Raw genomic sequence first — 18,172 nt, 5'->3', positions numbered from 1 at the left:
GGGCTGCGGAGCTGAGGGAGGAGGGAAGAGAGGAAAGGGGAGGGGGTGCCTGGAGAGGCGGAGGCTCGCGCGCCTGCGCATCCAGCTCCAGGGACCCTAGATTTTCTATGGGATTCCCAATCTGCAGCAGAGATTTACCCGAGCGTGTTGCGGCAGCGGCTGGGCTTGCTAGGCGCTATCCAAGAGGGATTTAAGCAGCCCAGAGCTCCGGAGAAAAAGAGAGCGAGAGAGAACCACACACGCTTAAGCGTTTACCCGAATTAAATATATATTTTTAAAAAGAACTGTTGAGTTTTATCATTTTCGTTAAGTGACCGTGCGCAGCGCTATAACTGTAAGTGGAAAATACAATCTTCGTTGCATTTCTGCATGTGTAATGCAACCAACTGTCAGAGAGATGCTTTGGCTATTGTCACATACTTTGCTTTGCATAGATGCGTCTAAATGCATGGTGACAATTGCCTTGCTTAATGCTGGCGATCTGAATGTGCTGTTAGTCCATGGGGGATCTTTTGGAATATTGTGGGTGGGGGAAGGGGGAGTGTTTATATGCGGCGTGTTTGGGGGATTGTCTTAGACTAGATTTAAGACAGGTGAAACTGAGATGCTTTCTTAGTTTGTCTTAGACAGATTTAAGTAGCTAATTGACCGATTGTGAAGTTTTCCGGTTGCTGATAAAACTATTGAGCGGGTGCAGTCGAGTAGCAACCTGTCATCCGTGGGATTGGTGCACCATTTTTCTCACCGTGGAAGGGCAGCAAAGGTGTTTGCTAAGTAAAACTGAGTGGATGAGATTGGTATGGAAATCATGGTTGATCTCTGAGCGGGATGTTAGTGTTTAAGATCCACGGAGTCAGGAGCTAAATGAGCACATTTCTCTCAGTATTCAGAAATGAGTAGATAATTTTTTCGTTTTTGATTTTTCGTCACAATGGTGAATGGGCAGAAAAGGGAAAGATGCTCTACCGCACTGTCGATTTTGAACGGAGTCACAGATTCGGTCGCTGAATGGGGACTGTCAGACCCAAACTAGTTACCTGCCTTTGCATTCCGCGTTCGCCATCCGGAATCTGGGGTTAAAAAATGTAAATCAAGGTGTGTTACATTCGGTAGTATTTCTTTAAAGGATAAAAGGTCGTTTTGTGTTTTAAGTTAAAATGGGTTGTTCCTTGCCCAGAAACTGGAAGAAGGAAGGGTCTTTGCAAGGTCAAACCCCGAGTGGAAATCAGAATGCTGAATACCCTCAGGGGTACGAGAATGTGTATGGGGAAGGAGCGAGGAGAGGCTGATGCTCCCTGTGTGGTGGAAATGATGAGTGCTTAGCATTGCCTGATCAGTGCCCTGTGAGATGCCAGAGTGGGAATCCATTTTTCTAGAGTTGCCCTCCTGTCCATATTTTGGAAACTAAAATAAAATAGAATTGTTGGTGGGTGTGGAAAACACTAAGTACATACTATTTGTGTATCACTTTCCACTTGAAGGCAAGAGAAGCTGGGGAGTTTTATTTCTATGTATTAATATCTATTTTAATTTCTAAAGGAATTTCAGGTTGAGACAAATTTAAAATGAAACTCTTGTGAAAACACATTTTACCCCCACTATCATTTAAACTGCCTACGTGTGTTTGTGTGTGGGGGGGGTGGGGAGTAGGGGGTGATCCTGCATCATTGAAGAACTTACTCATGAATGCACTCTCATTAAGCCTTGGGTGTTTAATAACCCCAGAAAATGCTGCACTGAAGCAGGTTGGCAGAATGGGAGGCAAAAAGATGAGAAAAAAGCATGACTAGTGCGTGCTGGATTTCCATGAAATAAGCAAATCCAATTTTGGGGATGAAATGAAATAAATTTTCCCTCAAATCAGGTATGGGGCCCATCAAATACGGCTCTTTGGCCTTTGATCAGTCCAACCACTTGGAACCCCTCAAAGGAATTTATAATTTATTTAAATGCATGAAATTTGTAACCGAAAATTCGAGAAGAACCTCTCATTGGAAATCCAAAGTATAAATCATACTGCCTTGTCTATTCCTTCTTTCCTTACTCCAGGGCAGAAGGACTAATCATTTGTCACAGTTGAGCCATATTCCTTGTCATCACTGAGTGGTGGCATCAGTTCAATGAATGGTGCAGGTGTTGGCACTGCAGTGATAAAGAGGGATGGTAGAAGAAAAAGGGGGGAATTGGGTATCAAAACTAATAAATCCTTGGTCTTGGAGTTCCTGGCTCGTAGGTTGACAGAGAGGATCAAGTTAGGTAGAGACCCTGTAAGGTATCTAGTCCAAACCCCTTGCTTTGTAGATGAGGAAACTGAGGCCCAGAACCATGGATCTAGAGAAAAGTCAATTAAGTTCTAGTCTATGGAATAAACAATTAAAAAGTAATGTTGAGTGTAAATGTTTCCTTCTCTCCTTCATTTTCAGCAGTCTCAGTGACATTGCTGCAGACTTCAAATAAATAACTGTCTGCTCTCCAGCACATCTTTTGAGATTGTCTCTAGGGGTCCCTTTTTATACCACTTCATTTCTCTTCCTTGCCTCTCTTTGTCTTTGTAAGGTCTCTTTCTCTCTCTTTTTTATTGCCCCCTCACCTTTACTATCCCCACCTCATTAGATGTTTAGTCTGGCTTTTCTGGCCTCCTCTGCATCTCAGTCAATTTCTTTCGAATCCTTGGCGTTTGGGGGAAGCACTAGCGTATCAGAATATGCAGTTTCTGTTTGAGAACTGCCCAGGGCCCATTTCCATCCTTTCCCTGCTCTGTTCCCCAAAATTCTTCAGGGAATCCAGCCTTCAAAGACACTGCAGTTACATTGCCACTTTTCTCCCTATCTATCCTCCTCCAAAACCACTGCAGCTGCAGAGATTAGGACTTCGTGGAGTGAGGAAACTGCAGGGTAAACCCAGAGTGGACTTTGCCAACTCTCCTCTGGCTCCTAGGAGGCAGAACCCAAATTAGAGATGCCTGTCTCCAGCCTTCCTGGAAATCCTCCAGATAAAGCCACCTGCAGAGAAGGGAAAGGGAAGGGACAGAAAGACCGAAGGAAGAAGGCTTGACTGGTTTAACCTGAAGTTGTGCTGTAGAGGAGAGTAGTGCAACGTTTTCATCCTTTAAAGCTTTTAAGGTATTTGCATAGCTTTTCCTCAGGCAGATCTTTTGTTTTATTCTTGCGCAGTTTCTGCTCTCATCTTGCTGGATGAGGACTGCAAAGCAGACAAGATGACCTGCCTAACTGGCCTTCCCACCTTCCTCCTGTTTTTTCTCCTTTTTTTCCTCTTTTGCTTTCTCCATTTCCTCCTTCTTTTCTCCCTTTCTTCCATAAAAATTCCCTGAGTGCCTATACAATAACACTCTACGCCTCCTAAAGATAGTCTAGGCCTTCCTGTTTTCTTCTCCAGAAATGTAATCTCCCAGGCACTCAGAAAGATACTCACAACTACCACAAATGCGGAAATACTAAGGATTCTTACCTGAAAAAAGCTGAGGCATTAGGAAAGGAGGAGCTTGAAAACTGGAATGCAAAACCAGAGGAAGGCCCAGTTGGAGTTTCTTTCTCATGTCAAAGATTAGGTAACTACTCTTGGAAGTTGTTGAAGCTTTTAAGAAGCAAGGTGGTGAGTTTCTCAACACCTTTACCAATTAACAATTTAATTTAACCCCTCCTCTGTCGGTAAATCTTTACTGAATTGGGATGAGCTCTGTCTTGGATAGAGTCTGTTTCTGACAAATGGTCTTGGGTTAGTTAGATGTTACCTGATCTTGCTGATATACCCATTCATACACCCTTGCAGAATACCCATTCCAAGGTATTCTGAACACCAGATAGCCTTCCCAGAGATGTGGAGATTTGTAGTTGCTAAGTGCCCTGCTTTGATTTACTACACTGTGAATCACCTCCCCATTACATGTGAGTCACATGTGATAGGATTACAGCATCAGGAATATCGTCCTGGGCAAGCTATAGATTTTCTGTTTGGGTTGCATGTAGTTATGAATTCCAAACGTTGTGGAGAAGCTCCCTAGGGAGTTTACAGAATAACAGTTCAGCATCAGTATAAAACATGTGGTTTCCTAATTGACAACAGCAATATATTTTCACTGTTCTCAAGGTCTTTTTCTTTGTTTTGAGTGATTTCTATGCTCCTAAAATTAGTGATTATTTAGGAAAATAGGAAGGCTGTCTTCACAGAAATGATCACATTTAATTAATCTAAGGTTGAAATTGACAATGTCCATCTTCATTATGTATAGCGAATATAAACATATTAATTTTCCTAAAGTATCAAATGGTACAGAGATATATTAAAGAATGATTGATATTTTTGCTGTCCCAATGGTTAATTCATATGATTAACAGAATATGTGAGCTGCACAAGATCCATATAAGTCACCTAATCCATCCCTCCAATCTATTTTTAAAAATAGTATCTTCAGGAAGTTTTTTTATCTAAAAGGTGCCCCTACAATATGAATTCACTGCCTAGAAGAGCAATGATTTTAATGACCTTTTACAATATTTCCACAATATCAGTACAATGTCTTTTATAGTGGAAACTCAATATTTGTCAATTAAATATTTGTTCTAATAAGAATCAGTTGCATGTACCTTGTTAATTATATCAACAAATTAAATTTCTACTAAAACCATGTGCACAATTAACATTTCTTTAAATATCTTTGTTAATAATGAGAAAAAACTATACTAAAAATTATTTTATACCTGGGTGACAAAGTGAGACACTATCTCAAAAAAATTATTTAATGATTTATTTTTTGTAAAGATATTAAAGCATTATATTAATACCTCTAAGAATGCTTTTAAATCTATTTACATGTGTATTCTCCTTTTTGTCTCTTAATAAGTAAAAAGATAAAGTATTTTTACCTATTTACAAGAATAAGAATATTGATAAGTAAAAGAGTGAATATAAATCTAGACTTTGGTAGCTATGTCCTCCACTTAGATCATGCTCCCTTGAACTATGGAATTATTTTAACATGTTCACACTGTGAGGGGACCACAGCATTGCATTTCTTCATTTACAGTTTGTTTCTAAAGATAACTTATGCTCTCTAAAATGAATCAAAATAGTTTGTGTTGCTCCCAGCTTAAATCATTGAGAACTTTTACTAATGGAAGGGTCTTGGAGATGCTTTAGAAACTATTTAATGAATGAAACAGAAATGGAATAGTAAATTACTGAGGAATCTTCAAAGAGGTTTGACACTTTAATAATAAGGTGCCTGTGAATACATTCAAGAGCTGTTCTATACCCCTATCAGCTAACTTAAAGCATGCAGATTGGGTGATTTTCACAATTTTTACACTTTCTCTGAATTTCTCCACCTCTTTACTTATTTACTGCAGTCCTAACACAGATGACCTGCTGTGTAACCATCAATTGTTTATTCTTTTTTTTTAATGCATGGTAATTCCCAGGATTTGTTGGATTATTTCCAGGTGAGCATTCTATTTCCTTTTGTTCTAAATTACAATTAAGACTTGGAATACTCTCATTCACTAAGTGGTCTTCAAGCTCAGTGTACCTAATACAATAATTACTGAACTTTTTGTAGAAAGTAGATCTCTTTTACTTAAAGTAGATTTTATTTCTATGAGGCATTGCTCATAAAAGGCAAAGTGTTAACAAATCAGTTAAATTTATCTGCAATTATCATCGATCCATAGAGAGAATCCTATTCATTGTTGCCCATATAGTACTTTTCTGAGAATAGAAATCTCTCACTTTTTAAGTACATTTTTTCCTCGTTTTTTTGGATCTTGTTTATTATTTCTTAGGCTCTGAAAGACTATGAACTTTTGAGGAGCTTTATGTAAATAGTTTTTGGGGTTTTTTTGGCAAATCATTAACATGTTAAATGTACTTTGAAACCTGGGTGAATTTTTTCTAATGTAAATCAACAGATCCTAATATTTCTGTTATCTTATATTTTAGGATCTTTTTGCAATTCAAGAATTCTTGAAATTGTAAACCCTGGTGCTACAGGAGACTAGTGTTTTATATTTTTCATTGGTTTTAGTAATTTGTGATTAGTGTGTTATTTCTGATTTCTTGAAGTCTAATTTTAAATTTTGAGTAAAATGTCCCGTTGGAGACCCATTAAGCATTATTAATGAAGTTGAAATCTTATTAATACAATATTTTGCTTTTAATGTATCAAGTAGTGCTGCACAAGGCTCACGTTCAATTAGCAAGTTCTGTTTGCTGAAATTCTTGGCATTTGATGTTATGAGTTAATGGAAGACTATCAATTTTGTTAATTCGAGAAGTTCAAGAGTTTCTGTAACTTTATATAAAGTGCTTGATTTTTTTGCTTTCTTGTTCATATGAAAAATTTTATGAAAAATGAAAGGAAATTGTGAAGTAAACTTAAATCCTGTGTATAAAATTGTTGTTCTTTTAAATGATTATAAAAGTATTGATTCTTCAGAGTGAGATGAAAACCACTAAACTATTGGTCTTTCCTCATTTTTAGTTTGTGAATGGGAAAACTTCTAACCGTGATTTCAGTTGGCTCAGAGAAAATTATGAGCGGAAGTACAAAGTTCTCAAGCTAGGTATATTAATACTTAGACAAAAATTCCCAGGGCCATAGTTTATTAGTTCTGTGACCTTGAATAAATTGTTTAAACTCTCAGCCTCAGTTTCTAATAGTAATTCACAGGATTCTTGAACAGAAAATAGAAGATTATATATGTAAAGAATATAATGGCTTATTATTGAAAATGTATAATAAATAATATTTATCCTTATCATTAGCATCACTTTAATCAGAAATCAATAGCTCATAAGACACTTTGGTCACTGAGTTGAAGCAATCTCCATTCATTGCAGAACTTCTAAATAAGGAATCAAATAGTGAACAGTTTACAGTGCTTACCCTACCTTATAAAACTTAGCTTTATTGAGTAAGTGTGCCAAGCTCTGTGTAGTCACTGTAGAACAAAATTAAGTAAGATACAATCCCAGCCTTCAAGAATTTATGCCTAATGGAGAAAACCGATAAATGCAATTTTATGTCAAGTGAAATGAAAAGGTGGTATGAATGCACAGAATTATTTCAGAATGAAATAAATGCCTCCACTAAGACTTCAAATTTTGTTTCCCTTATTCCTTCTTTAAATGCGTCCCCTTTCCATTATGCCTTTACTTTATCATCATCACCGTACTATATAATGCCAGCATATAATTGTGACCTGAATATGGAACTGAAATTTTTAAGTTTATTTCCTTATTGGATATATTTTAAGATTATCTATGAATTATTATTCAGTGTAGCTAAATAACATGTTTCCCTTCTCCCCCAACATGCACCCACAGTTGATCACTGAACTTCAATAAAAAACATTTCAGGAGCCCTGCTTTTTTGGTTAAATATTATACTGTGATACTTCTATCTTTTAATACTTTCCCAAAACAGGATTTCTATCTGATACTCTCCCCACACCTCCTCTATTTTTCCAACCCATTTCATGACTAATCATTCGATGTGTGTCTGTGGGAAGAGTCTTCTATGAGCTACTCTTTCATTCTTTTCTCCCAGGCTTTTACAATAAAGGAAGAGGTAACTTCCAACTGCTCTTTCCTACCGAACCAAAAAAAATGTTTTTAGCCCCTCTGCACATTTCCCCCACCCCTCGTCCCCACACACATCAAATCCAAAATGGCCTTACTGTTCTTAACTCCTCAAAGAGCCTTTTCAATTTCCTTCAGGATTTCCCTCCTTCTTCCTCTATTTCCTGCCCAATTTCCTAGGAAATTTCAGGTGTATTTCTAATCTGTAGATTAAAAAGGGCATCTTTTTCTCTTTTTGAAGTCTACAAAACTTGCACCTAAATTCTGAGATTTCTTTGTATAATAGGACAACTCCTTGATGATTCATAGAATTGAGTAGGGTTATTGTTCTAATTAATCTTTTGAGTTTATTTTCTCACTGGTGAAAATAGGGATAATGCAGTTATCTTACATGAATGTTGAAGGCCTAATATAGTAATGTGTATATAGTACCTGAAAGAACTTGGAACATAAATAATTCCTTCTCCCCCTGCACACCCCAATCTTTTCTCCTGCCTACATCTTATCTTTTTTGACCACCTTCTCAGTCTACATTTCACCGTTTCTCCTAGGTTAGTGTTCTAGATGTCCTGCTGCATTTTTTTTCCAAGTATATTTGTCCTAATTGGCTCATAGTTAAATAATAGCTAACATACACTTATCCCAGGTAGCATGGTGAGTGCAATCCTAGAAAGGGTGTGCTAACTGAATCAATGCCCTACCTTAGGCCTGCGTTCCTGCATCTGTTTAGAAAACCTCTTTCATTTGTTTAAGACATGTCTTCTGCTAAAGTTTTCAGAGCCTCTAGTGACTAACGTTCAGTTGATGAACAGTCCTCCCCAGCTCCAGTGATTCTGTGGTGCTCTTCATAAATAATGTCAGAGGACATCTGACAGTGCTTAATTATCTTCTGATTTTTATCCTCTCTTTTCCTTTACCTTTTCCCCCAAGGTGCCCTAGCACCTGTTAAACACTCCAGGAGATGCCTATACCTCAACTCTTATGCAGGATCTGGCGATACCACTTGCGTATCTTTTGTTTATCAAACAATTGCTTCTCAAATAACACCAAATAAATGACAGAAAAGGGGGGCCATACACACAACACATGTTGCAGAACATGTTCAGATCAGGTTTAGCCTATCAGAACCTTCATTTCCTGAGTGTTTGTAGAAGTGTGCAGTAACGCAGATTGACCAAGTGCAGAGAATGGTACTCAAGGTAGGGGTGAGGTAGAGATGCACATACATCCAGATAGATGGATACATACATACATACATGATATATACACAATATGTTCAATGTACTGTAATAGATTGTTTTGTGCAGTTTTAAGCAAAATATTTAAGAGTAATAGCTTTATAACAAATCATTACTTACAAGACAGCATTAAAAAGGAAGCCCTATTGAAATTTTCTCATTCTAGATCAAGTGCATGGTTGAAAGGGAGGATGGTTTAAATTCAGTGGTAAGAATACCTATCAGGGTTTTGGAAATAAATCTTTATAGAAACAAAGAGTTTTTTGAAACGCTTCTCTGGGGGAAAATGCTTACTACATCTCACTCTTAGATATTCCCAGTGCTCATTTTCATGTTAATAATAAGTCTGAGTAGTCCTGTGGTAAAGACCACTGAATCTGTTTAGCTTTGATTAATCATGTATTTCCACACCTGTTTGTACAGGAAACTTATGTGAAAATATACTTATCAACATTTCATTGTCATTCTGAAGAACTCAGTTGGAAAAACTGGTTTAGAAAGACAAAAGCTGAACTATGTAATAGAAAGTACACAAACTTAGTAGTCATTAGATGTGTGTTTTAGGCATCACCCCCATGCTTTAGGCATCATAGTATGTAGCCATGGAAGACTTACTTAACTTCTCTGAGTTTTAGTTTCCTCATGTGAAAATAAGTATGATATCACCTACCCTTTCTAGTTATGAGTTATTGTGAACATACTCCACAGATTGCATAATATCATGTGACAATAAAGAATTTATTGTTTATATCATTCAACTTTAAAATTTGAGATTTAAAAAAGGTGATTTATAATCAAAGTATTGATCTTCTGCAAATTATTATATTATGGTTATATCTGCTAAAATAAGTCCTCTGTCTTCTCCCCGCCCCTACTGTAGGTCCTGGGATATAGAATGATAGATCTATGATAACTAGGTCTTCACAGTTAAATTGAAAAAATGATTTTGAAGTAAAATAATCTAGAAGGAAAAGCCTAAATTGAGACACATCTGTATCGTTTAAATCTGCCTCTGGATTTCTTATGCTGTGGTTGTAGAACCTGAGCCCACAGCCATTTCTCAGTGGTGTGAGCATGTCTTGGCTTCTAAAGAGACCCTTGTGGAAACAAAAGCAACCACAGTCAAGCTCATGTGTTTGTTCTAGCAGGGAAGCTTTGGAAATAAGATTTTCATCCTACTGGGGTTAAGAAAAGCTTATGAGGGTAACTGGGACTTCCCTTCCAGGAATCAGCATGCATATACAGATCCAAACAATGTAAAGACAGTAAGACCAACAGGAGAAACAAAGGAGACCCACATGTGCATGCAAACACAGGTAGTCTGTCTTGGATAAGCTCTTGAACTCATGAACAGAGATGAGTTTTCTTCAAGGACTATGGAAATCACTTCGCAGGAGCTGCTCTGATGATAAAAATCTGAAACTTCCTTAGATATCCTAACCCAGTCATCCTAAGGGAATGCAACCAAAAGTTACTTCTCAGTCCTCTTAGCACATCTGAACACATAATTGCTGTATACATGCCAGCTCTCACATAAAACTGGAAATTTCTTGAGGGAAGAAATCATGTCTGATACATGTCTAAGTCCCCTTTAGAGAGCTGTATCATTGAGGCCAGCAGAATAGGTGGAGCAGTAAGTCAACTGTGCATTGAAATTGTAAATTGTGAAGTTTGGAACTTCCCAGTCAGGAGTTGTTAAAGAGTCTTCAAACACCCCAGGGTAATGGCATAGCATTTGGGCATCAGACTCACAGAGTGCCAGGTTACACAGGCACCAGTCAAGTAAGACCTTGTCCATTTCCTATATAGTCCCCTTCTCTGCCCCCTCCCTAGAAGCAGCAGAGCGAATAATAGAAGAGGGAAGCAAGCAGGACAAGAGAACAGATTACCCCCTCTCCCCACTGCTAGATTGAAATCCTAGTTAAGGAAAGACTGAATTGGTATAGTGGAAATTTATATTTAAATTAGACTAAACTTTTTTAATATCTAGAAACAACAACTTTTCTGATAACTAGAAGTGACTGAAAAAATATAAATCAGTCCAAGATATCATCTTGGGATGGAGAAGGGAGGCATGATAGAGCATATTTGCAGCAGTGATGAGAGAATAATATAGCCAATACTTTGATAAAGTGGCTATACAAGGAATAATATAAAATGGTATATGATTCATTCTTAAAACAAGAGGCCTTGGCCAGAATTGCTGGTATGGGTGTTAGAAGAAATCCATGTGAACTGGAAGAGGACAGAGGAAACTGATCTAGATCCAAGTCACCAGTGGCATAGGAGAAACTGGGAGAGCTGACATTCTTCCAAAGAGGTGCTCAGTAGAAGACCATGTACATAAAGGGCTTACCTGTATCACTTGTCTTTGGCTGTTAGCCAAAATTGAATTAATCTGAATATTGAAAGTTATCTCTAGGCTAGGTCTCAAGAGCAAGTAAATGAAAGCAGAGATCATGTATGCCTTATAATAATAATAGCTAGCAATTTTGTGAAAAAAAAAAAAAAAAGAAGAAGAAGAAGAAGGCCAGGCTCGGTGGTTCACTCTTGTAATCCCAGCACTTTGGGAGGCCGAGGCGGGCGGATCACGAGGTCAGGAGATCGAGACCATCCTGGCTAACATGGTGAAACCCCGTCTCTCCTAAAAACTACAAAAAATTAACCTGGGCATGGTGGCGAGTACCTGTAGTCCCAGCTACTCAGGAGGCTGAGGCAAGAGAATGGCGGGAACACGGGAGGCGGAGCTTGCAGTGAGCCGAGATCGCACCACTGCACTCCAGCCTGGGCGACAGGGTGAGACTCTGTCTCAAAAAAAACAACAAAAAACAAACAAAAAAAACTTAGCATGTACAGTGCTCTGTGTTGGATACTTACACACGTTACTTCATTACTTAAGTGCAAGGTAAGTGTCTGCAAGGTAAGCTTCATTTTGTGACTGAGAAGTTGTGTCTCTGAGATGAAAGTAATTTGCCCAAGGTCACATAGACATTAAGTGATAAATGTGTTGTTCAAACCCAAAATCCTCTTGTTCTACCAAACTACAACCAACCTACACACGTCTTTTTATTTTTAAAATTTTTTTATTAGGGAAAGCGTACATATTTGGAGAGAATAATATAATAAGCCCCCATGTACCCATCACCCAATGTTAATCCGTATTACGGCCACTTTGTTTCATTTCTGTCCCCATCCTTCCTCTCTCTAATGGGTTTATTTGAAAGAATTAAGACATATCTTAGACATATCATCTTGTGTGTAATAGTTTACATATATCCACAATACAATTAACACAGCAAAAAAAAAAAAAAAATCACTTAATATCATCAAATATAAAGCCAGTGTTCAAATCTCCTAAGTATTTTTATAGTTTTTTTGAATCAGTGTGTCAATTAAGTCTGTACATCCCAGTTGTTGAAAAGATAGCAGCCTGTTTATGTGAGACACGACTGCATCTCACTAGAGAGAAGTATATTGTGGATTAAAGAGATGTGGCTTTAAAGTTGGACCTTATCACTCTGAACAAGTTGTCTAAGTTTTGGAAAATGAAAATTGTACTCCTGAGATTAATTGTAAGGATAAACATAATGTCTTTGAAAGTGCTTAGAACAGTCTCTTGCATATACAAGATCTTCAGTGAATATTAGTTTCCTATAAAAAGAGGGGGAGGGGGAAAGAGAGAAAGAAAGAGCAAGAGGGAGGGAGGAAAGAAAAAGGAAAAATGGAATAGTAGACCAAGAAGGTTGACCTTGTTATTAAGAGGAAACTTCTTGAAGTGCTTTGGCAACTGATCTTTTGAGAGCATTCCCATTTTGTTCCTGGATGGATATTTGACCACAGTTGTGCCAAAGTGGCTAATGACTAATGGCTCTGAATCTTCCCCACTGACATGTTTACAGTTCTGCAGTTTCCCATATGAAAAGGAAGAAAATCTGTAACTTCAAAATTATCTCAAATTCAGAAAAATGACAATATTATAAAATATCTTTAACCTCATACCAATTAAAACTAATAGAAAAAATTAAAATATGGCATACATTGTATTAGCAGTGATTGCTGTTATGTTGCAGTGGTAACATAATTTTGAAAAACAGGGGCAGTTAATTTGATTCAGATTTGAATTTGTTTTGTTTTCATATGAACTTGGGCAAGTTACTTCATTCCTCAAAGTCTGGTTCTTAAGGTGTAAAATGGAAGTTTTGAAAAAAAAAATCTAAAGATCAAACATCAGCAACATGGGAAAATGGAAAAATACTGGACTATATGTCAGAATCAAATGTGAATTCTAATTCCACTACTTAATGTCTTCATGGCCTTAGTCAAATAATTTAATCTCTCTGAGCCCCAGTCTTATTTGTTAAATCCAAATTATAATGTATATTGCAAAATTGTTGTGAGGACTAGAAATAATATCCATTAAATGCTTAGCAGAACCCTCTCTTTTATTTGAAACTCATTGATGGTTATTATTAGTTTGTTTTTAATAAAGAATTAGTAGTATTTGCTGTCCTCAATCCAAGAGCTCTTAAATTGAGGAGTTAAATAAATTCATAATAAAGAAGTAGGGAACTGAGCATAGCCAACAGACCATCTTTTGCAGTGGGTAGATCTAAAACCATGTATGAAGTTAATGGATACTTTATGTAGAACAATGGGTAGATGAATTCAACACGCAGTATTTATAAGGGCTCATAGTGCAGTGACAGTGTACTGCTTATGACTACTTATTTAGAGAATGTAAAGTGAGCAACCTCTACGTTATCTGAGAATCACCTCCTCAAATGCCAACTGGAGGTTGCTGGTAAGGAGTACCCAAATCTTTGTAATAGGTCTATGAGGTTATACATCTGTAAATGGAAACTCACTGAGAGATGCCATAATAGAGGGAAGGCTAAAAATCTACACAGTATTCCAGCTATCTTGTCTGAATTGTGATTGTTGGTTCCTATGGTAGATAATTAGGAATAAAGTCATTTCTTTGAATTTGTATCTAGCTTGGATACCACTGATTGTTATCATGGTGATTGAGATCACTTCATTGTAACAGTGAGAATATTCATTTTGTGGTTGTCTAGGATTAGAAGTACACAATTCTTTTTTTATAATTAAATGAAGACATTACTTTCTCTTTCAGAACACCTTTTTTTTTTCTAGTTTTATAAACTCACTTAACAAAACTCTAAGCACTAGAACTAAAGAGGACTGCTATTGGCATTCCAGGTAATTCATTTATCAGATACCTGGTCCTTCAAGTTGCTACTCTATATAACAGCTCCTAAGTGAGCTTCAGTGAGGGTTGGGAATTTGCCTTTTTTAAGTAAAAAGAATAATATTCGCTCATTGTGAAAATTTGGAAAACAAAACAGAAAAAAGAATAAAAATCACCTGCAATCTATTACTAAGTTATATTTTCCTCCATTTTCATTGTTTGCTAATAGAGACTGCTCATTTCTTTAAAATTTTTATTCTACATTTTTCATAACATTATAGCAGAAACATGATCTTTTCAATTAAAATTCTTTGCAAATGTATATTTTAAATACTTGGATTACACTCCATTGTATATATGAACAAGGTTTCGCTCACTGTTCTCTTATTGTTATAAATTTTAACTTTTAAAATACCACTTAAAGGAAAATCTTTGTGCACATAACTCTGACTACAGGCTGCCTAGTGTCCTCAGCATAGATTTCTGCCCATCTCTAGCAGAGTGAGAAATTTGAATGTAGGTTTGCTGCTTTTTATGGCAGAGGCTTGGGCCCTAGAAACTAGGCCTGAGGGGTCATAACACTTAGAACATTGAGGAAAATTCATCTAAACTAGTTAGTAATTCTCAGGGCCAGCTTTATGAGCAGATGGCTGCATTCCTTTCAGAAACTCTGAAAAGCCTCTTCTAATCAAAACCCACCTGCAATTGCCCAGAAGTCCATTATTTTTGTCACTTTGTTTTGGAGCAGGAAACAGAAAAGAGAGCCAAGTCTAGGCTGAGATCCTGGAGTACTGATTAATACAGTTTTTATGCCATGCTTTGCTTGTATGATCATTGCTACTACTGATACCATCATCATCATTATCATCTTCATCTTTATCTTCTTCATCATATCCAGTAGTAGTATTCCTGAACAGTCTGTGAATTCCTAGAATGTAGACTCAGCGCCTCATTAATCTTTGAATTTCTCAAAATTCCATATACCTAAATAGTCTTCAGGGAACATCGTTAGGTGCTTTAAAACAGAATTAACTCATTTATGTTTTAGCTTAAAGAAATTTCTAATCATTTTTTCTCAAAAGAGAGCTTAGTTAAAATAAACTAAAAAGAAGGCTCTTGGGTTCCTAGGAGGTAGTGAATGACAAATTTCATTTGCTCAGTTTGTCCTGTCTCTTACCAGAGCCAACTCTACTGTAATACTTGAAAGAAACTCTTAACCATAGGATTTTTTTTCTCACTCATATAGCAAACATTTCTTTTGCTTCTGCTGTATGCCAGAAATTGAATTTAGCCCCAGAGACATAAAGATCCTTAAGACAAATATCTTTTTTCAAGAAGCTAATGGTCTAAAGCAGGAGCTAAATGAAACGGGCCAGGTGTTACATGAGTATTAAAATGATGGTATTTTGACCAAGCAGAATACCTGCCTCGCTTCTTTGCCTTTTGAAACATGGTATCAAACAAAATAACCAATACGAACATATTGTCATTCGGGATCTGTGAGTTTTACACCCTAGGTCTAAAAGAAGAACTCTTGGACCCTGACTTTTACTTCCATTTTAAAGGTAGTTTTTAAAAGATCTTTGTACCAAATGCAGGCATTGTCCATATGCCAGTGAAAATGTAACGTTTATGAACCCCTGCTTTTACATCAGTTATTATAAGAACCATGTTTATTCAATTGAACAACCATATATGGGTATAATCTAATAAAAGGAAGTAAATTATTAAATATGCCAGTTCATCACTTCTTAAATCAATTGGACCATTAAAAATCACTGGTGGCTGGGCACGGTGGCTCACACACCTGTAATCCCAGCACTTTGGGAGGCCAAGGCGGGCGGATCACGAGGTCAGGAGATCGAGACCATCCTGGCTAACACGGTGAAACCCGTCTCTACTAAAAATACAAAAAATTAGCCGGGCATTGTGGTGGGCACCTGTAGTCCCAGCTACTCGGGAGGCTGAAGGGAAGAATGGCAGGAACCTGGGAGATGGAGCTTGCAGTAAGCCGAGATCGTGCCACTGCACTCCAGCCTGGGTGACACAGCAAGACTCTGTCTTAAAAAAAAAAAGTCATTGGTAGGCAGACATCATGATAGAAGGAAAATTGTGGCTGTAGTGTCACACAGACCTTAATTCAAACCCCTCCCCTACATCAGAAGCTCCATGGCTTCTGATTCCTTGCCTGTGAAACAGAAACCGTTAAGTCTATTTCACATAGTCCTTGTAAAGTTTAGATAGGATTGTGCATGTAACATACTTAGAACAGAGTAGGGGATATGGTAAATGTGCAAAACCAGATAGTTACCATTGTTCACAGTGGCATGTGTATAACTAAGTCCCATAGTTCTTTCCAGGACTTATTCACATTTAAATAAAGCTCTTAGGCTGAACATTTCTTGTCTAGTTCACCAGTGTATTATTTTCAGAGCCCAGTTCTGTGCTTAACATTCTATAGATTCTCAATATATAGACATTGCATGAATCAAAGGACACCAAATGGTCTCTAAGAGATGGAATAGGAAGGTGAGAATTTCTAGCCAAAGGAGAAAGACATTTCAGGGGCAAAAGGAGCTTACATCTGCCTGAGTTTATTCATTCAAGGTCTTTTCACTTTTCACAGATTATTACACCTTAGAACATTCAGGTGTTCAAAAAGTCTCCTCAGTTAACCCAGCAAAGGAGAAAGATGAAGAGATGGCTTTTTTTTAAAGGATGTCATGTTTGTAAAAGATCATTAGCACGTATCATCTCTTTGCCAAGGACTCTGCCAAGTGCTTTATATGCATACTACCTCACTCATTTTCACAACAATCCAATGAAATAGATATTATCCCTACTTGAGGTGAAGAAATTGATACAGAGATGTGGCAACTTGCCTAAAATCAGAAAATTTGTGGTCTCTAAAATCCAAATTGAATCGATGCTCTTTTTACCTTGTTTTTGTATTCACTAGGTAGCTTTTGTAGGAGGTACTATCTCTATTTCACCAATTCATTTGTTCTTTCATCAAATATTTATTGGATATCATTTGCCTGGCACTAAGTGAACTAAAACAACCATAATTCCTGCCCTCATAGAGATTAGAGTCTAGTTGGAGGAATGGATATTAAACAAATAATCACAAAATGGCATCACTTACAATTAAGATTAATTAAGTGCTATGGAAGAAAATAGTAATGCTGTAAGAAAGTGTAACAGGGAGACCTATTTGGGGCTGTTTGAAATAATAGACTCCAGGAAAATCCACTGAGGTCTGGATTTCCAGTTTTGCCTCCTGAGACTGTTACTAACACTTGTTTACCAATGCTGGGCCTGACAAAGGAGGATTATTACTGCATTTCTTTTTGAAAAGAGGATTATGGGTCTTCCTCCCAGGATTTAGCATCTCCCATTTTATTCCTCATTCACAAGGCTCCAGTAACAGAGGACAATAGAGCTTTTGATGTTGGTAAATCTCCAAGGGAAGCTCACCCTCTCATGCAAAGTTCCCTTGGGCGGTTTCCAGATAAAGAAATTTACAAGCACCTGTGTGTTACTGGGTCTTCCCAAACCCGTGGTTGATTTCCTGTGATGTAGATGTGTAGGTCATTAGATACGCCCAAGTGCTTCTACAAGTCCATGAAAGAAGCAGATGTGCTTCTACAAGTCCATGAAAGAAGCACAGAGCGCTGCAGGAGCATTTTTGGGGCACACAGAACCAAACTTTCCTAGGGTGAGGATTGGAGGTGAGATGAATTTTGGAAATGTCAAGACTAGGAATTAGCTAGACAAAGGGCAAAGGGAGTAGGAATGCTGTTATTAACAGAGGAAGCAGGAACCAAATATACAATGATAGCAGGAGAATGCTTTGAAATGCATATGTCCTGACATAATGTTTTAAAGAGTTACAAAATCTTAATCAAATGAGCATAGTACTGTGAAAAGAAATATGGATTTTATAATCAAGCCTAGGTTCCATTCCAGCTCGGTCACAAAATATTTTGAGTCCTATAAATCCTTTTATCTGTGAAATGTAGCTAATGATACCTATGTGATGGTATTATTGTGGTAATTAAATTATAAATATTGCCACATAGATGTCATTTGATGCCTGGCCTTTAAAGGTAGTAGGAATGGTGGGTTT

The 18,172-nt window shown here is 37.3% G+C and overlaps 1 protein-coding gene across 5 annotated transcripts in view; it reads left to right on the top strand.

The window, feature by feature from the left end:
- Positions 1-18,172, top strand: part of VSNL1 (visinin like 1) — a 114,743-nt gene that overhangs the window by 1,512 nt on the left and 95,059 nt on the right. The window contains exons 1-2 of one of the 5 annotated variants that reach the window (XM_005576506.4): positions 129-334; positions 5,439-5,459. The exons of 1 other annotated variant lie outside the window; for it this stretch is intronic. The gene's annotated coding sequence lies outside the window, so the exon portion shown is untranslated. Of the gene's footprint in view, positions 1-128; positions 335-575; positions 1,096-5,438; positions 5,460-18,172 lie in introns of those variants that run through there. 3 more of the 5 variants (XM_065527386.2, XM_065527384.1, XM_065527385.1) reach the window with 3 other exon arrangements.

This window comes from Macaca fascicularis, chromosome 13, assembly GCF_037993035.2.
Source record: "Macaca fascicularis isolate 582-1 chromosome 13, T2T-MFA8v1.1".
Lineage (NCBI taxonomy): Eukaryota > Metazoa > Chordata > Mammalia > Primates > Cercopithecidae > Macaca > Macaca fascicularis.
The sequence above is the reverse complement of the archived record's forward strand: the minus strand, read 5'-3'. Positions and strand labels throughout refer to the sequence as shown.